Below are 27360 nucleotides of genomic sequence, written 5' to 3'. Positions count from 1 at the left end.
CTGGGTGGGTTACTGGACTGATTGGCCACTGGGTCTGAGTTCAAGGCCCATGGCCTTTGTTATTATGGGTAGGTTACTTTACCTTCCTGGGTCTCATTTTCCCAGTCTCTGAAGTGAGGAATCCCTGGAATGCACAAACAGTTAATATGCTCAGCTGCTAACTGAAAGGCTGGCTCTTCAAATCCTCTCAGAGGCACCTTGGAAGATAGACCTGGTGATCTACTTCCAAAAGATCACAGCCACTGAAGACCCTATGGATCATAGTTCTATTCTGATACACATGGGATCTGCCATGAGTTGGAATCAACTCAACAGCAACTGGTTGGTTGGGTGATTGTGAGAACAGTAATACTGCCACCTATTCTTAAAATAACCAAAACTTCTGGTACCCCATCTATGAAATGAATGAGTTCAACTGTCTTCAAAGCCCCTTCCAGCCCTTGAACTAGAACCAGGCTAAGCCTTGAACTAGAGAGGCAGATACCTGTCCCATCCGTGTTCTCTAAGCCTGCATCCTGGCGTCTTCAACAGATGGTGATTTTTAACTCAGCCTTGCCTCTTTGTTTTTAAGACAGCTTCTCTGGAAGAGGGTTCTTCTGGAAAGAGACACCATCTGGGCAGCTCCAAAGAGCACTCAGAGGAACTGAGCATAAAATGTGGCTGTAACACTCATAAGCTCTAGCTGTGACCCAAAGGGAGGGAATGTGAGGAACTATAGGAATCCACAGGGTAGAACTAGTCTACCTTTGGTCAAAGAGAAATCAAGAAATGAGTTGAGTCTCTCATGTCTGCTGAATCTTGATCTAGACCTTGGAGAGAGAGATGACCAGCCTCAAGTGTGGTAGTGTCAGGGGTGTCGACGTCCCTCAGACTTGCTACAGGAGTGTCGTGGGCAGTATGTGCAAACCTGGACGATATCTGAACACACAGGCCTGGGGCCCCAGGAACCTCGGGCCTTTCAGCACCCACACAGACCAGGAGGGGGTTCTGATTTTACCAGTTGACTTAAAGGAATATGAATTAATAAAACCGTGGGCTTGGTTTTTCCCAAAGGGTTTTCCATGGAATGCTGGTTCCATGGGTTGTCATAGGTCTCCTGCAAAAAGTAAAGGAGTTCTGTGAACAAACACACCTGGAAGACTCTGCCTTGAACAGAGCCAAGTGACACGTGGGCTCCCAGGGTCTTTACACTGCTGCGTGCAGTGTAAGGATCCAGGAGAGAAGCGTTTTCCAACTGTGTTGTCTGCAGAACATCTCGCTAGACTCAGGTACCCACACTCTGTTGGTGTTGTTGTTAGTTGCCACTGAGTCAGCTCTGACTCGTGAGGACCCCATGTTTGCAGAGTAGAACTGCCCCATAGGGTCTTTAAGGCTGTGACCTTTTCAGAAGTAGATCACCAGGGCCTCAGGGTGGGTAGTTGAATGCTTAACCATTTGTACGATCCAAGGTCTCCTACCCACACTGTAGGGACAGCCATTCCAGATGGTCCACAGGACTCACTGTGGCTGCCCTGATGTCTTGATGATGAGTAGTAGGTGGTCACAGGGCAGATGACCAGAGGAACAAGAACAATGGGAACCACTGACTGCAGGCATCTCCATGGCTGCCTCCTCCTTCTCATCCATCAGTCACAAACCCAACAGGTAGATCATAGGTAATAGGATCTATCTGTTACCACCAAGTGGATTCTGACTCATGGCAACCCTGGTGGCACAGTGGTTAAGAGTTCAGGCTGTTGACCAAAAGGTTGGGAGTTCGAATCCACCTGCCACTCCTTAGAAACCCCATGGGGCAGCTGTACCCTATCCTATAGGGTTGCTATGAATAACTATAGTATGAGAGAAATAAAAATAATTTACTAGAAAATATATATTTCAGCAGAATCTCTGGGTAGTGCAGACAGTTAACATGGTTGGCTGCTAACCAAAAGGTTAGAGGTTCAAGTCCACCCAGAGGTACCTTAGAAGAAGGGCCTCACAATCTGCTTCTGAAAAGTCACCCATTGAAAACCGTATGGAGTGGTTCTACTCTGACGCACAGGGTCGCCATGAGTCGGCAGTACTGCTAGCTGACACAAACACCCATAGATGTGTCCAAAGCCTACCTGGACACCCATAGATGTGTCCAAAGCCTACCTGGGGCAGTGCCAGCCTCGTGAGGACCACAGCAGTCCTTCTCAAACCCCCTCTGGCATGCATTCTCATGGGGACATGTGATATTGCCCCCAAGGGGATGAAGATTGGTTCTTGGGGAGGAGCAAAAAAGAATTACTCTTTTTATGTGTAAAGCCCAAACATACCAACAGCACATAAACATGGTATCTGTGGTATTAAAACTTCCTGGCAGGGGACTATTAAGGAAATAATTGTCTGAAATGCTCCATAGGGGTGATAATTTTAAAAAGATTGTGGAACACTGGTCTAGGGTGCAGGATCAGGTATTTTATTTCCAATCCATCAAAGACTGATCATTTGTATAAAATACAATAAAAGTGAATTACTAGAAAAATAATATAAGAAAAATAAAACATAAGTCCCGAGTTTTTATTATTAGATTTAATGGGCATAAAATTGCTCTGTGTGATTGCTATGAAAGGAGTCCCCGGTGGTGCAATGATTAAGCGCTCGGTTTTTTAACCAAAAACTCAGTGGTTCAAACCCACCCAGTGGCTTCGTGGGAGAATGACCCGGCAATCTGCTCCTGTAAAGACTACAGCCTCGAAACCCTGTGGGCAGTTCTGCTCTGTCACATGGAGTCAAGATGAGTTGAAAATCAACTCGACGGCACCTAACAACAAGAACAACAAATTACCAAAATGCTTTAAAGCTTATTCACAATTTCCATGCCGGTCTTTTTGCAGGCTGCTGGTAGGCACGCACCAGTCTGTGGGCCACACTTCTGGTGGTCCTGCTCTGGGGGTCCTGGAATGGGTGTTCAAGACAGGCCTCGAGGAGCACATCCTTGGGTGTCTAGAAGGACCCGTGGGGTTTGGCCATGAAGAATGAAGGGAAGAGCATTTCAGACAGAGTAAAAACACCGAGTGGGAAGCACATGGTGTGTGTGAAGACTGGTGGGAAGTGAGGCTTGGCTCCAGCAGAAGAGGGGGGCTGGAGGAGGAGGTGAGGCTGAGAGACTGCCCCAGGCAGGAACTGAACCCACAGCCCCACCGGCTTCATTCACACCCTATTCTAACCAAGTGGTTCTTTATGTTTTGGATCAGCAGGCACTTGGAGAGTCTGATGGCAACTATGGTTCCTCTCCCCACAAACTGTACAAACCCAGGACAATGTATGAACAGTGGGGGTTTAGGGACCCTCTGAAGCCTGTTTACTTTGATAACTAAGGTGCATCTGACCCCAAAAAAAAAAAAAACCCCATTTGCCACCAGTCGATTCCAACTCACGGCAGCCCTATGGGTGTCAGAGTAGAACTGTGCTCCATAGGGTCTTCAGTGGCTAATTTTTCGGAAGTAGATCTCCAGGCCTTTTTTCTGAGGCATCTCTGGGTGGACTCGAACTGCCAACCATTCAGTTAGCAGCCAAGTGTGTTACCCGTTTGTACCATGCAGGGACTGTAGTCCTGAAAATATGGTTGGGGGGTGGTGAACAAGAAGGGGTAGTAGAGATGGGGAGGGTGCCACCGTCTCATAGGTGGACTTGTTCTCTTGAGTTTGGGTCTATGGGGAGACAGCAGGGGTGGGGTGAGTGAGGGGAGTCGTGCACGTACAAGGTTGGATCCTGTATTTATTTAAAACTCTGACATTTTGCTCATCATGGATTTTTGGTGTTTTTTGTTTTTAAAATTTTATTTTCTTTTTGGTGGAAATATACACAGCAAAACCCACTCCCATTCAAGTTTCTGGACATGATGATTGATGCTGGTTACAGTCTTCACACTGTGTCAACATTCTCGTTATTTCTGTTCTAGCTGCTTCACTCCCATTGACTTAAACTCCCTGCCCTCAACCTTCTCATCCATGTTTTAAAATAGCTGCTGTTGGCATTATATAGATAATTTTTTTAAAAAGAACACAGTAATCAAGGGTGACAATCTTAACTTTTTGATTCTGAACTGAGTTTAAAGGTTACTTCAGGGGATTGTATACATTCAAGATTTGAAGAATAACTCAGGGCAGTGGTCTTGGAGACTCCTTGTCTTAGGCTGGGTTCTCTAGAGAAGCAAAACCACGAAAGTGTATAAATATATAGAGAGATTTATATCAAGGAAACACCTCACACAATTGTAGAGGCTGGATCATGGACCAGGATAGAGGTCTCTCCCGATTCACGTAGCCTCAGAGGCTTGTGAGCACAAGATTTGCAGGTCGGAGATCAGGGCTCCTGCTCACAGGCTGTGAATGAAAGTTGATGCATCCCAAAATCAGCAGGCAAAACCTCAAGGCTTCTCCTAATTCACGTAGCTGCCGGGTCTGGCAAAGTCAAGATCAGCAGGCTGGAGAGCAGGACTCTTGCTCACGGGCTGTGAAGATCGACGAATCCCAACATTGGCAGGTAAGCTGCTAGCTCAAGTCCCAAGAACCGGAGATCAGACGACGAGAAGCAGCTGTATGATCCAAAGCAAGCCAAAAGCCTTGGCAAGGCAAGAAGGAAGGAAATAGGCAGCAGAGAGTGGAGAGGTGAAGGCTGAGGGGTGGTGAGCGGCCATAGGCCCAGTCCCCACCCATATCACTCAGCGGATTCCATCATGGGGGTAATCACAGATCAGATTTCAACAACGAAGTGATCACATTATACAACTGCCAAAACACTGAGAATCATGGCCCAGCCAAGCTGACACACAAGCTTAAACATCACGTTCCTCCAGGCTCAATGGGTCCAGTAAGTCTGGATTCTTTGAAAATTTGAAGTTCTGTTTTTGCCTTTTTTTTTTTTTTAGTTATTGCATAAAATCTTATTTATCTTGATTACTGAGTTTGTTGGCACCCCCTTAAATGTTGGTCTCGAGGAGAGGGTCTCACTTGCCTCCTCCTGGCCCCAGCCCCATTTTAGATTGGGGAGGGCCCCAACATGGAGTGTTTTGATGCAGTGTATGAAATTTGAATCTTAAAACCACTGGAAGGGGCCTTAAAGATAGCCCACTGTTGGGATTGAAATGTGTCCCCCCAAAATAATGTGCTGAAATCCTAACCTCTGTACATGTGGAGGTGACCCTATCTGGAAACAGGGTTTTCTTTGCTATGTTAAAGAAGCCATATCCGAGTAGGATGTGTCCTGAACGTAATCTCTTCTGAGTGACAGAAAAAGCAGCCTTGACAGAAGCACAAAACAGGGAAAAGACAGAGGCCACCTGAAGACAGCCAAGGACCCGAGGAACCCCAGGGCTACAGAAGGTGTAAGAGACGGGGATCTTCCCCTAGAGTGGACAGAGAGAGAAAGCATGTCCCCCTAGAGCCAGAGGCCGGAATTCAGAAGTCTAGCCTCCTGAATTGTGAGAAAATAAAATTTTGTTCTTTAAAGCACTAGCAAACTAAGACACCTGCCTACCCTGGCCCTTTACGTGGGGGAGCTGAGACTAGACAGTGGGTTCCGAGGGACAGGACAGCCCTCCAGCCTGCCCGGCGTTTGGGGCTGAGCTCCCGGAATCCATCTCAATCAGGAGTGAACGAAGTCTTCTCACCCAGCCTAGGCATTAAGGTCAAAGTGGCCGAGGAAATGGCTGCGCGCCTCGATATTTACACCCAGTTATTTATTTATTCAGGGAGATTGGCTGTTCTTTCCGCCGATCTTCACACAGCACGCCGTGTTGCTCTCTGAGGCCCCGAGAGCTTTCCCTCAGCATTTGTGGGCTGAGTTTGTCGCTGAAGCCCTCTTTCCGGTTGCTCAGGACTCGCTGGCCTGGAAATGCCAGAGACACAGCAAGCCATAGTAGAGCCCAGGCGGGACTCATTTTTCTCCCCAGCGGATGGCAGGTCCCGGCCATGACTGGCATTTGCAGGTCGGGGCTGGAGGATGAAGCCCATTTTTACTTTGCATTGAAGCCATGCGACATCAAGAATTGTAAGCGTGGCCAGCCCCGGGCGGAGACAAAGCGGGGAAGCTGTCTGTAGGGCCCAGCCCAGCTCGGAGGAGCACCGCATCACAGCCCATTTCTCCCTTGGAGGACCTTCCCCTTGGCTACCTGGTCTGAGGCTGCTACGCCCACCCAACCCAGTCCAGGTACCCACCCCAAGTTCTGGTACTCACGGCTGTCATGTTACCAACCGGAGGCCTGACACTCACTTCTGTCCTGGTACCAACCCCTTCCCTGATACTCACCCCTGCCCTGGTACCCACCCAAGGCCTGGTTCCCACTCCTATCCTGCTACCAACCCCTGCCCTGGTACTCATCCCTGTCTTGGTAACTGCCTCCCACCCTGGTACACTGCTGTCCTGGTACCACCCCCTGCCCAAGTACTCATTCCAGTTCTGGTACCCACCCTGGCCCTGGTACCCACCCCTGTCCTGGTACCCACCCCTTCCCAAGTACTCATCGCTGTTCTGATACCCACCCTGGCCGTGGTACCCACCCCAGTCCTGGGACTCACCCCTGTCTGTGTACCCACCCCTGCCGTCGTACACCCTTGTCCTGGTACCGACCCCCGCCCTTGTACTCACCCCTTTTCTGGTACCCACCCCTGCCCTCGTCTTCATGGAGTTGTGCCCTCAGGGGTACCCTCATGCCATTCCCCACCCCCACCCCCTGCAGGGAGTACCCTTTTTAAGAGACCTCAGCCTCTATCCGGGCCGCTATGGCTTGGGTGGACTTCAGGCATTGCCCAGGGGGATGTTGGACAGGGAGGTCTTCCCAAGCCTCCACCACATTCTCAGCCCCACTTAGAGCACCGAGTAGCTTATGGACGAATCAGAGCAAGGATATCTTTACACTGGCTTCTGTATACCATGGAATTTAAGGCTGTTTAAGCCAGAAGTGGAAGAACCTGGATGGGACAAGCTGTTAACGCACTGAGCTACTAACCTAAAGGTTGAAGGTTCAGATCCACCCAGAGATGCCTCAGAAGAAAAGGCTGGTAACCTACTTCCAAAAAAAATCAAGCATTGAAAACCTTTGGATATGTGGGATCAAAGTGACAACAGCAACTCGAAAGATTCGATGGAATTGCCCCATAGGATTTCCAAGGAGCAGCTAGTGGATTTGAGCTGCCAACCTTTCAGTTAGCAGCTGAGCTGTTAACCACTGTGCCAGAAGTTCACATTTGGGGCACCATCTCTAGGGGAAGACTTTCTCTCTGGGAGAAATCCATGTCCCTTTCATCTTCTCTTCCTTCATTCCGTGGTGATCTCCACGTGGCGTCAGTCTTTCCCCATTTGTGCGTCCTTACTTCTGTGCCTAAGGAGCCCCAGTGGCTCAGTGGTTAAGTGCTCAGCTGTTTGAAGAACCAGCGGCTCTGTGGGAGAAAAGACTTGGTGATCTGCTTCCATAAAGATTACAGCCTAGAAAATCCCATGGGGTACCGACCACTCTGACTGGGATCACAAAAGAGGGTCTTGGACAGAGCAGGAGAAAAATGTAGAACAAAAAATCAAACTCACAAAAAAGACCAGACTTACTGGTCTGACCGAGAGTGGAGGAACTCCTGAAACTATGGCCTTAAGACGCCCTTCTGAGGTGAAACTGAAGCCATTCCGGGAGACCACCTTTCAGCCAAACCATGGGCAGGCCCGTCAAATAAACAGTAACATCCTGAGAGAAACATTCCTTAAAACAATCAATTTTATGAGACCAAAAGGGCAATATTTGACCAAAAGCAAAGATGAGAAGGCAGGAGGGGGAGAACATCCATAGGAAAGGAAAACAGGGAACCCAGGGCAGAAATGGGGAGAGTGCCGACGAATTGAGGGGAATGTCCTGGAACATTTTATGTACAAACTGTTGGATGGGAAACTAATTTGCTCTACACGCCTTTACTTAAAGCACAATTAAAACAAACAAACAAACAAAAACAATGGGGCAGTTGTGCTGTGTCATATAGGGTCGCTGTGAGTCAGAACCAACTGGACACAGCAGCACTTCTGTGCCTAGTCGCTCCTTCTATATCTCAAAAGTGATGGGCTTGAGACACACCCTGCACTGACACGGCACCATGAACGTAACAAAGAAAACCCTATTCCCAAAGGGAATTACATGCACAGACATAAGGGTTAGGATTCCAGCACATTTGGGGGGACACAATTCGATCTATAAGACCCTCCCAAGGACGGGTCTGACCGAGCGGCACTGTCACCTCCGTTGCGCACACCTAGGAGGAAGGTAACCGTCTGTAAGGCCCCTTCATCTCCCCGATGCATCAGTGTGCCCACCAGGGTCTGGGAGGTGGCAGCCACCCGCCGTCCTCCTCAGGCTGCTGTCTCTATTCCGCCATCGGAGGCTGTGACCCGGAGTGATTGCACCCGGTGGGCAGCGAGGCTGGCCGGGCTCTCCGTTAACCTCCGTCAGGGAGCTGAATAATAGCGAGCGGCCTGGGAGACGTGTAAACCCACCTCAAGGGCCGCACACAACTAAAAGCGGCCAGCAGGGAACACTTTACGCTTTCAAATGCTTGGTGAGCAGTAACAAAATCCTCTTATCACCAGTCTATACTGAAAAGCGAAAAACAGCAAAATTTTGGCTGCCCGTATCGCTTTGTTCCTCGTGGCCACTTGGGGCTTTTCTCCGTTGCTTGATCCAGCTGGACCTTCAGGTAGTGTCATCGGAGGGGGCTGGGCGCTGACAGGGGAACCCGAGGATGCTTGATTACCCGAAGAACTCAGCCTTTTTCATGAGTGTATATCTCTGGCACCATTTGCTTGGAATGAGGATAATCATTTCCTGCAATCTGGAAACCATGTTATTTAGAAAATTAGGATAAGTGCAAAAGAAAGCAAGAGTGAGGAAAAGGAATGACTTGCACCTCTGAATGCCAAGATGCTGGCTGGAAGGTAAACCGGGCGACATTTTTTCTCCGTAAGATTCACATGGATGTGATTTCTGGTGGTTGCTATTCCACCAGCCATTGTTAATTTTTAATTCAATCGCTTGATATAGTCCCTTTGAATTAAAATATCCATGGAGAAGTCTCATTGCCCATGAAAACGAGGCACCTCTTCGGCTCAGTAAAGCCTGTGCTTGTGGAGGGAGGAGAAAAAAATTACCTGAGATCTATAGTCTGTTTTTTTTTTCAATGATATCTGGCTGTAGCCCCAAATTAGGAGTCCTTAACCCAGGATCTGCAGATCTCCAAGGGGGTCTGTGGTAAAATCCAGGGGTCTGTAAACTTGGTCAGGAATAAAAAATACATATTTATTTAAACCCTGGTGGCATAGTGGTTAAGTGGTACAGCTGCTAACCAAAAGGTCGGCAGTTTGAATCCACCAGTGCTCCTTGGAAACCCTGTAGGGCAGTCCCGCTGTCCTATAGGGTCGCTATGGGTCAAAATCAGCTCGGTGGCAACGGGTTTTTGTTTTGTTTTGTTTTTTCCACTAATCTGTAACTGATATTTAGCATATGCTTCCAATATTACATAGGCCACAAGCGTCCCTGCTGTGGCAGTTCCTGTGTCTTCGTCGCCAGTAGTCATCACACACCTGCTCACGCCACATTCCGGTTCACGTGATATCTCAAAATTCCTAGTCACCCTCCTGACTGCTTTGAAATTTATGATCATGATTAAACCCAACAGTTTTGTTCTTGGTAGCTGCTGTCGAGTTGAGTCTGGCTCGTGGCAATCTTACTTACAACAGAAAAAAACGCCGCCCGGTCCTGTATCACCCTCACAATCGCCAGTATGCTCAAGCCCATTGTTGCAGCTGTCAGGCCACTCCATCTCACCAAGGGTTTCTCTCACTGTCACTGTCCCTCTGCTTCACCAAACATGATGACCCTCTCTAGTGACTGATCCCTCTTGATGATATGTCCAAGGCAAGTGAGTCGGACAATATTGTGTTGTGATCCTAAAGTTTTCACTGGCTAATTTTAGGAAGAAGATTGCCAGGCCTTTTTTCCTAGTCTTAGTCTGGAAGCTCTGCGGAAACCTGTCCACAGTAGGTGACCATGCTGATATTTTAAATACCAGTAGCATAGCTTCCAGCATCATAGTAACAAACTGAAAGACGGGTGGTGGAACCCAACACTAGATCTTATTATTTAATGTGCTAATAAAGAAGCACATGTATTACTATATCACAGTTTAAAATGTTTTGAGACCTGTATTTCAGCATAATTGGTTTCTTTTGTAATTCTCTGCATTTTATCGTAGGCGGTGCATTTAGAAACATCCTGAGACTGGATCCCTGGGCTTCCCTAGACTGCCAGCAGTATCTGTGGCAGGAATGTTTAAGAATCTCAGCCTAGCTCCAGACAAGGAGAGTCCCTGAGCTTGTCAAAATGCAGACTCTCAGGCTCCTCTCAGGACCTGCTAAATCAGAATCTCAGGGAATGCAACCTGAACATGTGTGTTTCTCCAAAGGTCCCCAGGTGGTGGGGATATAGCCAGCCCAGGTCACAGGCCTGTTGTTTGAGAGCCTCTGGCTTAGATAACCTACATCCCAATAACCAGGGCCTCAAAACATGGAGGTTAGCAGCACCACTGAGAGACTCAGTCCTAGGTAGAGGGTCTTCTTACCTTTCTGGAAGTATGTGTGGTGGGAAGAGTTGTTGTTAGCTCCATCAAGTTGGCTCTGATTCACAGCAACTCCGTGCATAACAGATCATAACATTGCCTGGTCCTGCGCCATCCTCACAATCTTTGGTATGTTCGAGCCCATTGTTGCAGCCACCATGTCATTGCATCTCATGGAGGGTTTCTCTTATATTCACTGACTTTACCAAAAATAATGTTCTTTTCTAGAAGTTGGTCTTTTCTGATGACGTGTCCAAAGTAACCAAGACAAAGTCTCGCCATCCTCACAACTAAGGAACATTCTGGGTGTACTTCCTCCAAGACAGTTTGTTCGTTCTTCTGGCAGTCCATGATGTACTCAATATTCTTCACCAACACCAACATCACAGTTCAAATGTGTCAGTTCTCCCGAGTGTGAATTAGGTGTGTGTCTTCAGCACGCTCCCTAAATTTGCCTCACTCGGCCTCAGTTTCTCCACCTATAACTTGGGATAAATGGAAGGACTGAGCTCGTGGGCTTGCTGTGAGCAGGAGAAGAGTGAATGTAAAGCACTTTGTAGAGCACAAGACACATAATAAGGATCAGCTGCTGCTGCTCCTGCTGAGCATTGTCTTAGCCTGGTTCTTTAGAGGAGCAAAGCCAGTGAGATAGATGGATGTATACGTACGTGTATACATACAAGTATAGAGAGATTGACTTCAGGAAAATGGCTCACGCAGTTGTGGGGGCTGGCAAACCCAAGATCCGCAGGCCAGGTGGCAGGCTGGAGACTTAGCTCTGTAGGCTTACGTCCCAGGAACGTAAGACTAGAAGAGTGCAAGGTCGAGAGAGAGGGAGCTTTGCCAGAACATCCATTTATATGCTAGAGGTAGGCTATACCCCCCAGGAAACGCCCCTTTCAGCTGATTGGCTGATCACATCAGGTCACATCACGGGAAGTGATTACATTATACTACATGATGGAAAAGCACCCAGTCCAGTGTCTGCCAAAGCACTGGGAGTCATAGCCCAGCCGAGTTGACACATGACATTAACCATGACAGCATGCTCCTCCTGTTGGTAGGGAGCTAACCGGAGTTTCAGAGACGGGAGGGAAGCAGCAGCTATAAAGTGATGGCAAGACCTGTGCTCTGAAGCATTTCTTCTGGAGTTTACAGTGCAGCCGAGAGGCCCCAGTGGGAGGAGCAGATCCCACTGTTGGAGCAAGGGACGGTGCTGACATGTCACCAGGGGTGCAGGGCTGTCTGCTGATGCCCCTTCCATGATCCAGGGCGCTCAGCCTCACTCCTGCTGCCCCTGCTCTTTGCATGAAACAGAGCATCTCATTTTGCCAAAGCAGCCCCTTCCAGTCCGCAGGCCAGAAGCTTTCCCACCTGCTACCAGGAAGGGATTTTGAACGATTCCCCAGAAAGGGGCCTCCAAGCTCGTAACAGAAGGTCCTGCGGTGCTTGGACAACTGACTGCGTCCAGTCTGTGGAGATTACATTCTTTGAAGGAAGGTTTTCTGCTACATAACCTTCTTCTAGGTTCTGTGAGCCAGGTCCCCCTGTTGTTGTTAGTTGCTGTCGAGTCAGCTCTGACTCATGGTGACCCCATGTATAACAGAACAAAACACCGCTGGTCCCGCACTATCTTCACTGTCATTGATGTGCCCGAGTCCATAGTTGTGACCGTTGTCTGTTTGGAGTGCCTTCCAACCCCAGGGGTTCATCTCCCAGCACTGTATCAGACTGTTCTGTTGTGATCTGTAGGGTTTTCATTGGCCAGTTTTCAGAAGAAGATCACCAGGCCTTTCTTCCTCGTCTGTCTTAGTCTGGAAGCGCCACTGAAACCTTTTCACCGTGGGTGAGCCTGCTGGTATTTGAAATACTGGTAGCATAGTTTCCAGTCTCACAGCAACACGGAAGCCACCACAGTATGACACACTGACAGACGGGTGGTGGTTTAGGGCAGTACCCCGGCCGGTCATTAAACCAAAAGAACAAACCCGTTGCATCGAGCCGACTGGAGAATCTAAGAAGGACATGATTTTCTCCCACCCTCTCAGTGCTTCTCGTAGGACCTAAAGGTGTCAAGAAAACACAGGTGCACACGGCATGTGTCGGGAAAGTCAGACAGTGAACTTGAATCAACACAACAGATGGTGCTTCAGATACACCAGGATGAAGGCCCGAGGTGGCCTCTGCAGTAACCCCAAGCTGGTGATTCTTTAAGGTTTCAAGATCAATGCTACTAAATGGCACTCCATGAGCTACCAAAACCCCAACACACCTCAGCATTTTTACTAAAGGGTAAAAAAGGGGGTATGTTCAAGATAACGCAAGGCTGTGGCAATGTTTTCTCTGAACCAGAGGGCAGCTAGGCCTGTCGGCCAGGTCAGCCCTCCTTTTGACTGCGCCTGTGGCTGAGTAGAACACAAACACACATCGTACCTGACCAGCTCTGTGGGAGCCCAGCTGCCAGCTGTCTACAGCACCCCCAGCCAGCAGGAAGGAGATGACATTTTTGAATTGTTCAAAGAGACCCCAGGCCTGGAGGCTATGCCGTATGCAGTGCTAGGAGAGCAAGAACGAAGCAGCACCAGAAAGAACTGTTGAAAAATTAAATGGCCTTTTCCTTTTATCAGCTCAGCTGCTGGCTCCCATTCCAGCCATTTCCAAAACTTGCAGCTGGCCCCCGGCAGGGCAGAGAGCCGAATGAGATGGGGCAGATAAGTGACGTTTCTCGCAGCCCGGTGCAGTACCAGCTCCCACGGAAGCCAGGAAGTGGATTGTTTTCTGGGAGAGAAGCAGAAATGAAATGACCAGACTGGAAGGGAACGTAGGGGAGCCTCTTGCTTCTGAACACATCATCCATTCAGAGCATAGGCTTCCTGGACAAAACGTTTAAAAATTCTGCACGCTTACATGTCGAAACGGGGGCTGGCATCTGCATAGGGAAGTAACTCTAGCCACTGGACTGAGCAAAACTCCAAATCTCAGTAACTTAATGCAGCAAAAGTCCATTGTGGATGTTCATGGTTAGCAGGTAGCCTTCTGTGGGGTCCTTCAGGGATCCAGGCTCCTCCACATCGTGTTGCCTCCGTCTTCAACACCTGGCTTCCACGGCCTCCGTGCGGTGGGAAAGAGAGGGTGGAGAAGGCACAGAGGCTATGCAGTCCCGTGAGGCCTTGGGTAACCACCTCACTTCGACTCACCTGCACTGTGAGAAGGAACCTTACAGCCACACCTAGCTGACATGAGTTGGAACTGACTTGACAGTAACTAACAACAACCACCGTGATCAGAGCTCATCACCAATTTCAGAAAACCTCCATTTTCCTGACATCTGTGGCTTCTAACCCTACTACTACCAGTTTTTAAAAATTAGTAGACATGCTTCTGGTTGCAAAAGTTTATGCAGAGGCGGGGCCAAGATGGCGGACTAGGTGGACGCTACTGCGGATCCCTCGTGCAACAAAGACTCGGAAAAACAAGTGAATCGATCACATACATAACAATCTACGAACTCTGAACAACAAACACAGACTTAGAGACGGAGAACGAACAAATACGGGCAGACAGCGATCGTTTTCAGAACCAGGAGCCAACGTACCAGCTGATTACCTGGAAAAACTAGTTTCCCAGTGATGGCTCGGAGACAGCAGTCCATATCAAACCACATAAAGAAACAGACCATGACAGCTTCTCCACCCCCCAAACAAAAGAATCAAAATCTTTCCCAAATGAAGATACAATCCTGGAATTAACAGATACAGAATATAAAAAACTAATTTACAGAATGCTTAAAGCCATCACAAATGAAATTAGGCTAACTGCAGAAAAAGCCAAGGAACACACTGATAAAACTGTTGAAGAACTCAAAAAGATTATTCAAGAACATAGTGGAAAAATTAATAAGTTGCAAGAATCCATAGAGAGACAGCATGTAGAAATCCAAAAGATTAACAATAAAATTACAGAAGTAGATAACACAATAGGAAGTCAGAGGAGCAGACTCGAGCAATTAGAATGTAGACTGGGACTTCTGGAGGACCAGGGAATCAACACCAACACAGCTGAAAAAAAATCAGATAAAAGAATTTAAAAAAATGAAGAAACCCTAAGAATCATGTGGGACTTTATCAAGAAGGATAACTTGCGAGTGATTGGAGTCCCAGAACAGGGAGGGGGGACAGAAAACACAGAGAAAATAGTTGAAGAACTCCTGACACAAAACTTCCCTGACATCATGAAAGACGAAAGGATATCTATCCAAAATGCTCATCGAACCCCATTTAAGATTGATCCAAAAAGAAAAACACCAAGACATATTATCATCAAACTCGCCAAAACCAAAGACAAACAGAAAATTTTAAAAGCAGCCAGGGAGAAAAGAAAGGTTTCCTTCAAGGGAGAATCAATAAGAATAAGTTCAGACTACTCAGCAGAAACCATGCAGGCAAGAAGGGAATGGGATGACGTATACAGAGCACTGAAGGAGAAAAACTGCCAACCAAGGATCATATATCCAGCAAAACTCTCTCTGAAATATGAAGGAGAAATTAAGATATTTACAGATAAACACAAGTTTAGAGAATTTGCAAAAACTAAACCAAGACTGCAAGAAATGCTAAAGGAGATTGTTTGGCTTGATGACCAATAATATCAGGTACCAGCACAATACAAGGTCACAAAACAGAACGTCCTGATATCAGCGCAACTCAAATAGGGAAAGCACAAAAACAAACAAATTAAGATTAATTCTAAAAAATAAATAAATAAACAAAATAATACACATAACAGGGAATCATGGAAATCAATAGATAAACGATCACAATAATCAAAAAGAGGGACTAAATATAGGAGGCATTGAGCTGCCAGATGGAGAGTGATACAAGGCGATATAGAACGATACAAGTTAGGTTTTTACTTAGAAAAATAGGGGTAAATAACAAGGTAACCACAAAAAGGAATATCAATTCCATAACTCAAGAAAAAAGCCAAGAAATACGTAACGACTCAACTAACAAAGTTAAACATAATGAAAATGAGGATCTCACAATCTACTAAGAAAACCGTCTCAGCACAAAAAAGTATGTGGAAAAATGAAATGGCCAACAACCCACATGAAAAGGCATCAAAATGACAGCGCTAAAAACTTATTTATCTATAATTACGCTGAATGTGAATGGACTAAATGCACCAGTAAAGAGACAGAGAGTCATGGACTGGATAAAGAAACACGATCCATCTATATGCTGCCTACAAGAGACACACCTTAGACTTCGAGACACAAACAAACTAAAACTCAAAGGATGGAAAAAAATATATCAAGATAATAAGCAAAAAAGAAGAGGAGTAGCAATATTAATATCTGACAAAATAGACTTTAGACTTAAATCCACCACAAAGGATAAAGAAGGACACTACATAATGATAAAAGGGACAATTGATCAGGAAGACATAACCATATTAAATATTTATGCACCCAATGACAGGGCTGCAAGATACATAAATCAGATTTTAACAGAATTGAAAAGTGAGATAGACACCTCCACATTTATAGTAGGAGACTTCAACACACCACTTTCGGAGAAGGACAGGACATCCAGTAAGAAGCTCAATAGAGACACGGAAGACCTACTTACAACAATCAACCAACTTGACCTCATTGACTTATACAAAACCCTCCACCCAACTGCTGCAAAATATACTTTTTTTTCTAGTGCACATGGAACATTCTCTAGAATAGACCACATATTAGGTCATAAAACAAATCTTTGCAGAATCCAAAACATCGAAATATTACAAAGCATCTTCTCAGACCACAAGGCAATGAAGCGAGAAATCAATAACAGAAAAACTAGGGAAAAGAAATCAAATACTTGGAAACTGAACAATACCCTCCTGAAAAAAGACTGGGTTATAGAAGACATCAAGGAGGGAATAAGGAAATTCTTAGAAAGCAACGAGAATGAAAATACTTCCTATCAAAACCTCTGGGACACAGCAAAAGCAGTGCTCAGAGGTCAATTTATATCGATAAATGCACACATACAAAAAGAAGAAAGAGCCAAAATCAGAGAACTGTCCTGACAACTTGAACAAATAGAAAGTGAGCAACAAAAGAACCCATCAAGCACCAGAAGAAAACAAATAATAAAAATTAGAGCTGAACTAAATGAATTAGAGAACAGAAAAACAATTGAAAGAATTAACAAAGCCAAAAGCTGGTTCTTTGAAAAAATTAACAAAATTGATAAACCATTGGCTAGACTGACTAAAGAAAGACAGGAAAGGAAACAAATAACCCGAATAAGAAACGAGAAGGACCACATCACAACAGAGCCAAATGAAATTAAAAGAATCATTTCAGATTGTTATGAAAAATTGTACTCTAACAAATTTGAAAACCTAGAAGAAATGGATAAATTCTTGGAAAAATACTACCTACCTAAACTAACACATTCAGAAGTAGAACAACTAAATAGACCCATAACAAAAAAAGAGATTGAAACGGTAATCAAAAAACTTTCAACAAAAAAAAGTCCTGGCCCAGACGGCTTCACTGCAGAGTTCTACCAAACCTTCAGAGAAGACTTAACACCACTACTACTGAAGGTATTTCAAAGCATAGAAAAAGATGGAATACTACCCAACTCATTCTATGAAGCCACCATCTCCCTGATACCAAAACCAGGTAAAGACATTACAAAAAAAGAAAATTATAGACCTATATCCCTCATGAACATAGATGCAAAAATCCTCAACAAAATTCTAGCCAATAGAATCCAAAAACACATCAAAAAAATAATTCACCCTGATCAAGTGGGATTTATACCACGTATGCAAGGCTGGTTTAATATCAGAAAAACCATTAATGTAATCCATCACATAAATAAAACAAAAGATAAAAACCACATGATCTTATCAATAGATGCAGAAAAGGCATTTGACAAAGTTCAACACCCATTTATGATAAAAACTCTTACCAAAATAGGAATTGAAGGAAAATTCCTCAACATAATAAAGGGCATCTATGCAAAGCGCAAAGCCAACAGCCAATATCACTCTAAATGGAGAGAATCTGAAAGCATTTCCCTTGAGAACGGGAACCAGACAAAGATGCCCTTTATCACCACTCTTATTCAACATCGTACTTGAAGTCCTAGCCAGGGCAATTAGGCTAGACAAAGAAATAAAGGGTATCCAGATTGGCAAGGAGGAACTAAAGCTATCACTATTTGCAGATGACATGATCGTATACATGGAAAACCCTAAGGAATCCTCCAGAAAACTACTGAAACTAATCGAAGAGTTTGGCAGAGTCTCAGGTTATAAAATAAACATACAAAAATCACTTGGATTCCTCTACATCAACAAAAAGAACACCGAAGAGGAAATAACCAAATCAATACCATTCACAGTAGCCCCCAAGAAGATAAAATACTTAGGAATAAATCTTACCAAGGATGTAAAAGACCTATACAAAGAAAACTATAAAACTCTACTACAAGAAATTCAAAAGGACATACTTAAGTGGAAAAACATACCCTGCTCAAGGATAGGAAGACTTAACATAGTAAAAATGTCTATTCTACCAAAAGCCATCTATACATATAACGCACTTCCAATCCAAATTCCAATGTCATATTTTAAGGGGATAGAGAAACAAATCACTAATTTCATATGGAAGGGAAAGAACCCCCGGATAAGCAAAGCATTACTGAAAAAGAAGAAGAAAGTGGGAGGCCTCACTCTACCTGATTTCAGAACCTATTATACAGCTACAGTAGTCAAAACAGCCTGGTACTGGTACAACAACAGGCACACAGACCAATGGAACAGAATTGAGAACCCAGATATAAATCCATCCATGTATGAGCAGCTGATATTTGACAAAGGACCAGTGTCAGTCAATTGCGGAAATGATAGTCTTTTTAACAAATGGTGCTGGCATAACTGGATATCCATTTGCAAAAGAATGAAACAGGACCCATACCTCACACCATGCACAAAAACTAACTCCAAGTGGATCAAAGACCTAAACATAAAGACTAAAACGATAAAGATCATGGAAGAAAAAATGGGGACAACCCTAGGAGCCCTAATACAGGGCATAAACAGAATATAAAACATTACCAAAAATGATGAAGAGAAACCAGATAACTGGGAGCTCCTAAAAATCAAACACCTATGGTCATCTAAAGACTTCACCAAAAGAGTAAAAAGACCACCTACAGACTGGGAAAGAATATTCAGCTATGACATTTCAGACCAGCGCCTGATCTCTAAAATCTACATGATTCTGTCAAAACTCAACCACAAAAAGACAAACAACCCAATCAAGAAGTGGGCAAAGGATATGAACACACATTTCACTAAAGAAGATATTCAGGCAGCCAACAGACACATGAGAAAGTGCTCCCGATCATTAGCCATTAGAGAAATGCAAATTAAAACTACGATGAGGTTCCATCTCACACCAACTAGACTGGCATTAATCCAAAAAACACAAAATAATAAATGTTGGAGAGGCTGCGGAGAGATTGGAACTCTCATACACTGCTGGTGGGATTGTAAAATGGTACAACCACTTTGGAAATCCATCTGGCGTTATCTTCAACAGTTAGAAATAGAACTACCATACAACCCAGAAATTCCACTCCTCGGAATATACCCTAGAGATACAAGAGCCTTCACACAAACAGATATATGCACACCCATGTTTATTGCAGCTCTGTTTACAATAGCAAAAAGCTGGAAGCAACCAAGGTGTCCGTCAACGGATGAATGGGTAAATAAATTGTGGTATATTCACACAATGGAGTACTACGCATCGATAAAGAACAGTGACGAATCTCTGAAACATTTCATAACATGGAGGAATCTGGAAGGCATTATGCTGAGCGAAATTAGTCAGAGGCAAAAGGACAAATATTGTATAAGACCACTATTATAAGATCTTGAGAAATAGAAAAAACGGAGAAGAACACATACTTTTGTGGTTACAGAGGGGGGAGGGAGGGAGGGAGGGAGGGAGAGGGTTTTTTATTGATCAATTAGTAGATAAGAACTGCTTTGGGTGAAGGGAAAGACAACACTCAATACAAGGAAGGTCAGTCTAATTGGACTGGACTAAAAGCAAAGAGGTTTCCGGGATAAAATGAAAGCTTCAAAGGTCAGCGGAGCAGGGGCTGGGGTCTGGGGAACATGGTTTGAGGGGACTTCTAAGTCAATGGGCAAAACAATTCTATTATGAAAACATTCTGCATCCCACTTTGAAATGTGGCGTCTGGGGTCCTAAATGCCAACAAGCGGCCATCTAAGATACATCAATTCGTCTCAACCCACCTGGAGCTAAGGCAAAGGAAGAACACCAAGGTCACACGACAACTAAGAACCCAAGAGACAGAAAGGGCCACATGAACCAGAGACCTACATTATCCTGAGACCAGAAGAACTAGTTGGTGCCCAGCCACAATCGATGACTGCCCTGACAGGGAGCACAACAGACAACTCCTGAGGGAGCAGGAGACCAATGGGATACAGACCCCAAATTCTCATAAAAAGACCATACTTAATGGTATGACTGCGACTAGAGGAATCCCGGAGGCAGTGCTCCCCAGACCTTCTGTTGGCACAGGACAGGAACCATCCCCGAAGACAAATCATCAGGCATGAAAAGGACTGGTCAGTGGGGGGGAGAGATGCTGATGAAGAGTGAGCTAATTAAATCAGGTGGACACTGGAGAGTGTGTTGGCAACTCTTGACTGGAGGGGGAATGGGAAGATAGAGAGAGAGGGAAGACGGCAAAATTGGCACGAAATGAGAGACTGAAAGGGCTGACTCAATAGGGGGAGAGCAAGTGGGAGAAGGGAGTAAGATGTATGTAAACTTACATGTGACAGACTGATTGGAATGGTAAATGTTCACTTGAAGCTTAATAAAAATTAATTAAAAAAAAAAGTTTATGCAAAAAAAGGGGGGAGGTAGTGAGGGGAAATTGCACTATTAGAAGGATTCCAGGGACCTGCCAACGGTGAAGTGAGTGGTGAATAACCCAGCTCAGAAAGGCAGCAGTGAGGCTACTCCCAGCGTGTGAGCAGTGTCAGCTCACAGACCTACCCCCTGGACCTAACGGCTGCCTGCAAGGAACTCCGCTTACCTCTTAGGAGCGGATTGGGAGGTGGAATCACCTGCAGTTTAAAGTTCATGGATTATTCTTTTCCTCTTTCCCTTTTTCCCAGCCGAGCCTGAGACCTGGAGTATGCCTGAGTTGATGGGCTGTGGCTCCTGTGGTGTCCCAGTCCACAGAGGAACTGAGTAGGCCTCTCTCCTCATCTAGGGCTTAGGAGGGCAGGGGAGGGCAAGGAACGCTGCTCCACCTGGACGACACTCCTTTGTGGGTCCCCTCTGCCATGGACAGTGTTCGGTGATTCAGTCCCTAACTCTGGCCTCCCCTCATTCCAGCCCATAATTACAGGCAGCTCATACCCCACTGTCCCCTTGTGGAGGTTCTGGGAGCAGTGATTGACAACGCCTTGTGTTTAGCCTTGACCCTGTGGGATTCAGTTAGAGGAAGTGACCACAGCCGTTATGGACTGAATTGTGCCCCTCCAAAATATATGTTGAAATTCCCTGGTGGCACAGTGGTTAAGAGTTTGGCTGCTAACCAAAAGGTTGGCAGTTCGAATCCACCAGTCATTCCTTGGAAACCCTATGGGGTAGGTCTGCTCTGTCCTGTGACTCTGTCTACTCATAATGTCGCTATGAGTCAGAATCAACTGGACGGCAGTGGGTTTGGTTTTTCGGCATACTTGAAAATAAGGAACCCTGGTGGCTCAATGGTTAAGTGTTCAACCGCTAACTGAAAAGTTGGTGGTTTGAACCCATCACCTGCTCCGTGGGAGAAAGACCTGGTGATCTGCCCCTGTAAAGATTCCAACCTGGGAGACCATGTGAGGCATTTCTACTCTGTCCTATGGGTTACTATGAGTTGGAATTGAGTCGGTGGCAAGGGGTTTGGGCTTACAGTTTGGATACCTGTAAATCTGATCCTGTTCAGAAATAGGGTTTTCTTTGTTGTGTTCTTTAGGTCGTACCTAAGTAGCGTGAGTTCTAAATCCAGTCGCTTCTGAGTTATAGAAGAAGCAGAGTGAGCACAGACACACAGAGGGAGAAGTGGACAGATGCGGAGACAGACGCATCTGCAAGGATGGCTGCAGCTGCTAGAATCTGAAATAGACAAGGAAGGACCTCCCCTACAGCCATGCCTCCAACACTGGCCTCTAGCCCCTGGCCTGTGAGAAAATAAATTTCTGTTCTTTAAGGCCACCCACTGTGGTATTTGTGTTACAGCAGCACTAGGTAACTAAGACTCTTTGAGAACCTTTTAGGACATGGTGATATCACTGTCTTTGAAGCATCTGGACACACCAGGCCCCTTCCAGATCACTGTACCCACCTCAAAGCTCTGGCCCTTGGTGTTGAAAAAGAATTAAACATGATTCACTTTCTTCCTGTGACTAAGCATCGTCGTCGTTAGCTGCTGTCGAGTCAGCCCCCCACTCATGACAACCCCGTGAATAAAGGAACAAAGACCACCCAGTCCCACACCATCCCATGATGGGTAGCGGATCAGACCATTGTGACCCATAGGGTTTTCATTGGCTGATTTTCTCCCTAGTCCATCTTAGTCTGAAAGCTCTGCTGAAACCTGTTCGGCATCGTAGCAGCTCACAAGGCTCCACTGACAGCTGGGTGGACATGACATGAGGTGCACTGGCCGGGAATCGAACCTGGGACTCCTGCATGGAAGGCCAGAATTCTACCACCGAACCACCACTGCCTCGTGTGGTCGAGCATGGTTTGCTGTAATTACACCCTGCCATCTCCTCTTTATCTTACACAAAATGCAGACTGAACGACAGCAGGACCACTGAGGCAGATGCAGTGTTCGCACTGCCCTTTCTCAGGTCCGCGGCCCCGCGTTGCTTCCCCCAAGGCGCTAAAGCTGTCTTCAGCGTTCCCCTGAAATCCTACGTCTAAGCACCGAGGAAAGATGAAGAAGCAGAGACTATGAGCTGTGGCAAGTGGGATCCATGCCTCGATTATCTTTATGTCTTTGGGAACATTTACCTCGGAGGTCTGGTCTTAGTTTAAACAAACAGTTGCCATTGAGCCAGCTCCGACTCATGGAGACCCCACGCATGTCAGAGTAGAACTGTGCTCCATAGGGTTTTCAGTGGCTGATGTTTTGGAGGTAGATCCCCAGACCTGTCTTCTGAGGCTCCTCTGGGCAGACTCAGCCTCCAACCTTTCAGTTAACAGCTGAGCGTGTTAACCATTCTCATCACCCAGGGACTCCTGATCTTAGGAAGCTTAGTAAACTTGACCTAAATGTATATGGATGAGGAAGGAAGGTGTTTGTTTGAAGTTAAAGGCATCAGGCTGGGCACTGGGAATACAAAACCCATACCAAAAACCCACTGCCGTCGAGTCGATTCCGACTTACAGCGACTCTATGCAAAGAGCAGGTAAGTGTATACAGAGAGCAGTAAAATGCCTAACCCCAACTGAGCTGGAGCTGCTGCCTGAAAAGGAGGGAATGTCCTGGGGAAGGAGCGTGTGAGTGGGATGGAGTGAGAAGGACAGAAACAGGAGCAAGAGAAGCTGGACGTGGGGAGTCCTCGGTGGTAGAGAAATGGGAGTGGTTGACGTAAAGATGGAGTACAGGGAAGAAGAAGGCAAAGGAGCAAGAGAAGAAGGGAAGGAAGGAGGAGAGGGCAGGGAGAAGCAGACCTAGATACGTTTGAAGCCAGCTCTGAGGCTGCGTTCAGCTATTTCTGTTGCTGTTAGCTGCCCTCCAGTTGGCCCCTGAGTCATGGCGACCCCACGCACAACAGGATCGGGTCATTGTGATCTGTAGGATTTTCATTGGCGGGTTTTTTTGGAAGTAGATCACCAAGCCTTTCTTCCTAGTCTGTCTTAGGAAACTCCACTGAAACCTGTTCAGCACCATAGCAACGGGCAAGCCTCCACTGACAGACGGGTGGTGGCTGCACTTGAGGTGCACTGGGTGGGAACCAAGCCCAGGTCTCCCACATGGAAGGCGAGAATACCACTGAACCACCGCTAACATAGAAACCCTAAACCGCTTGACAGTAACACCCTATCAAGCTGGGGGGAACGGCTGGGATAAATTTTAAAGTGGTGAATATAGACCCAATATTATTCTTTTCCCCCCAGTATATATTCCTTTAAATGCATAAACAACAGCCACAAAGATCAGAAGAAAAGGAAGAAAGCCCTCCACCACCCCTTCCAGGCTCCATCACTCAAGCGGCTTCCGATACGTGTTTCTTCATTTTAATTCCTCGGCTCGCATGGAGAGAAATGATTTGTATCGACTGGCAGGGTAGTCCGGGTATTTAGGGTTCCTCACCACTGTGGTGCTTAAATTGAGATGTGTCTTGAGGTCCGTATTTGTAAATCCTTCTTCTGAGAAACAATAAGTAAAGCAGAAGATTGAAACTGAATTTTTGGGAAAGGACTTTAGAAGGAAAGCCATTATGCGTCAGTCCAGTTTAGTGAAAGAGAAAGTGCATTTAAACAGAGAAAAGCCAGCTTCCTGTCTCCTGGGTGGCAGGGGTAGCAGTGAGAGTGAGGGCCACCTCTGGGAGCCCTGCCTTTCAGCGGGATGGAGTCTGCTCTTTCAGGAAGCGGGTGACCAGGTCTTCCCAAAAGGATTGTTAGGATAGGAGCAATGACTTAAAATGCTAGCCGGAAATCCGTGTGTATTTTCTCAGACGCTTTAAAAAAAAAAAAAAAAGGTTTGTTTTTGTTGTTAGGTGCCATTGGATCAATTTTGGACTCACAGCGGCCCCAGGTGACAGAGCTGAACTGACCCATAAGGTTTCCTGAGCCTAATCTTTAGAGCAGGCCACCAGGTCTTTCTCCCACGGAGCGGCTGGTGGGTTCAAACTGCCAACCTTCTGGTTAGCAGCTGAGCACTTAACTGTTGTGCCCCCTGGGCTTCTTTGTGTGTTTGCTTTTAACAGCTTTATTGAGATACAATCCCCGTACTATACGATTCACTCTTTTAAAGTATACAGTTCAGTGGGTTTTAGTATGTTCACAGCTACGCACAACCGTCACCGCAGCCAGCTTTAGTATTTTCTGTCACCCCGGAAAAGCACCCTGTATGCTTTAGCTTTCACCCCTCTGTGCTCCCGTCCACCCCTTAGCCCTGAACAACCTCTAAATCTATTTCTGTCTCTGTAGATTTGTCTATTAAAGACTTTCCATACTTTTTTTTTTAAGTTACTGTCCGCTTGATTCTGACTCATGACAACCCCGTGTGTGTCATAGAGTTTTCAATGGCTCATTCTTCCCAAGTAGATCACCAGGCCTTTCTTCCGAGGTGCCTCTGGGTGGACTCAAACCTCCAACCTTTCGGTCAGCAGCCAAGTGTGTTAACCATTTGGACCTCCCCAGGACTCCTTCCTATGAACAGAATCATGTAACATGTGACCCTTTGTGTCTGGCGTCTTCTGCTTGCATCATGTCAGCTCGTCCATGTCATAACATGCATCAGTACTTAATCTGTGTTGTTGAATCAATTTTACCACCAGACAAAGGGCAGAAATGTGCTAGCATTTGGATTACTGAATGGGGTTATTTCATGAATTTCTGTGTAGAAAGTTCTACAAATGTTGTTTTTAACAATACAGATGTGTTTAAGTGATTTCCAAAGTGACTTCCATCTGGAAGGATGTCTTGTCTGTAGAAAGGAAGGCTTCTGAGTGAGAAATCCCTGGGGCAGGGTATCCAGGTTTGGTGGGGTCTGATTCTTCTACAGTTTGGGGGACCCTCTGTAGAAACATGGAGCCCTGGTGCCACAGTGGTTAAGAGCTCGGATGCTAACCAAAAGGTTAGCGGTTCAAATCTGCCAGCCACTCCTTGGAAACCCTATGGGGCAGTTCTACTCTGTCCTATAGGGTCAGTATGAGTCAGAATCAACTTGAAGGCAGCGGATTTGGTTTGGGTTTTTTTTTTTCTTTAGAAATATAAAATTATAAAATATAAGGTGAGGCCTTGGAAGGGCCCTTGAGAATAAGGGGTCCTGAAGCTTAAGCTTCAGGTAAATCCACCTGAACTCAGGGGAGTGTTGTAGAGGGCAGTGGTGGTGCAGGGGTACGATTCCTGCCTTCTGTGCAGGAGACCTGGGTTTGATTCCCAGCCAACGCGCCTCATGGGCAGCCACCACCTGTCTGTCCCTGGAGGCTTGGGTCGTAGTCATCAAGTGCTGCTGTGACAGAAAAACCACAAGTGGATGGCTTTAACAAAGTTTATTTCGTCACAGTAAAGTAGGCAAAAAGCCCAAATTCAAGGCGTCAGCCCCAGGGGAAGATTTTCTCTCTCTGTCGACCTTCTCATCCATCTTCCCCCAGACTAGGAGCTTATCTGAGCAGGGTCCCCAAGTCCAGAGGACGCACCCTGCTCCTGGCACTGCTTTCTTGGTGGTATGAGGTCCCCCTGTCTCTCTGCTTGCTTCTTTCTTTTATATCTCAAGAGATTGCCTCAAGACACAATCCAGTCTTGTAGATCGAGTCCTGCCTCACTAACAACTGCACCCCATCCTCCCTCATTAGCATCATAGAGGCAGGATTTACAACCTGTAGGAAAATCACATAATACCGGGAATCATGGCCCAGCCAAATTGATACACACGTTTTTGGGGAGATAATTCAATCCATGACAGCTTGCGTGTTGCTGTGATGCTGAACAGGTTTCATCAAAGCCTCCATACTAAGATGAACTAGGAAGAAAGGCCTGGCAATCTACTTCTGAAAATCAGCCGGTGAAAACCCTGTGGATCACAATGGTCTGATCTGCAGCTGACCATTGGGGTGGTGCAGGACCGGACAGCATTTTGTCCTGTTCTGCACAGGGTTGCCCTGAGCAGGGGTCCAACTGCAGGGTAGTTAGTAATGACGCTAACACCAACAACAGTGGAGGTAAAAGCCAGCTCTCGGTGCACTGAGGAGTGAGAGGAGGACCCGGCTCCAGGGCTGGCGATGCCTTGGGACCCAGGGCCTGGGCTGACTTTGCCTCCCACATCCGCTGTGTGTTATTTGTTGTTTTTTTAAGCTTTAACTGCCTGTTCTCTCTGATATTGCCAAAACAGTTTGCTGGCTCCGTGTTCCAGTGGTGTAATTTTTCATCTCATGCAAGATGTGTTGGTGCTATTTAAGGGGATGGGCAGGGGTTTATGATACGAAATCCAGAATGGAGTCATTGGAGGCAACTGAGGGGTCCCCCTGTGCCGGCAGGCGGGGACACTGGGGATACACTCCCAGAGCAGGAAGTGAATAGCCAGTGCCAGATCCTCAGGCTGGCACCCCCGCCCCCCCGGTACTTCACTGTAGGCTGCTGGGCCACTAACCACAAGGTTGGTGGTTCAAGTTCACCCAGAGGCACCTTGGAAGGAAGGCCTGGCACTCTGCTTCCAAAAGGTCACACAGCCTTGAAAACCCTTTGGAGCACAGTTCTACTCTGACTCACATGGGGTTGCCATGAGTCGGAATTGACTGAACGGCAACTGGTGGTTTTAGTCAGGCCAGGCTAGACTCTGCTGCAGTAACAAACCAGTCTCAGTGGCTTTGTATAGCAAAATGTCTTTTCTTACTCATGCTAAGTCTGCCGAACTATTGCCTTTTGGGCCCCGGGGAGGAGCGGTGGCCTCTGGGCGTTTCT

General features: G+C 46.3%; 1 protein-coding gene across 1 annotated transcript in view; it reads left to right on the top strand.

Moving 5' to 3' along the window:
- GALNT17 (polypeptide N-acetylgalactosaminyltransferase 17) overlaps positions 1 to 27360 on the top strand; it is a 538869-nt gene that overhangs the window by 462600 nt on the left and 48909 nt on the right. The window lies entirely within an intron of this gene.

The sequence above is a fragment of the Loxodonta africana genome, chromosome 12, assembly GCF_030014295.1.
Source record: "Loxodonta africana isolate mLoxAfr1 chromosome 12, mLoxAfr1.hap2, whole genome shotgun sequence".
Classification (NCBI taxonomy): domain Eukaryota; kingdom Metazoa; phylum Chordata; class Mammalia; order Proboscidea; family Elephantidae; genus Loxodonta; species Loxodonta africana.
The sequence above is the reverse complement of the archived record's forward strand: the minus strand, read 5'-3'. Positions and strand labels throughout refer to the sequence as shown.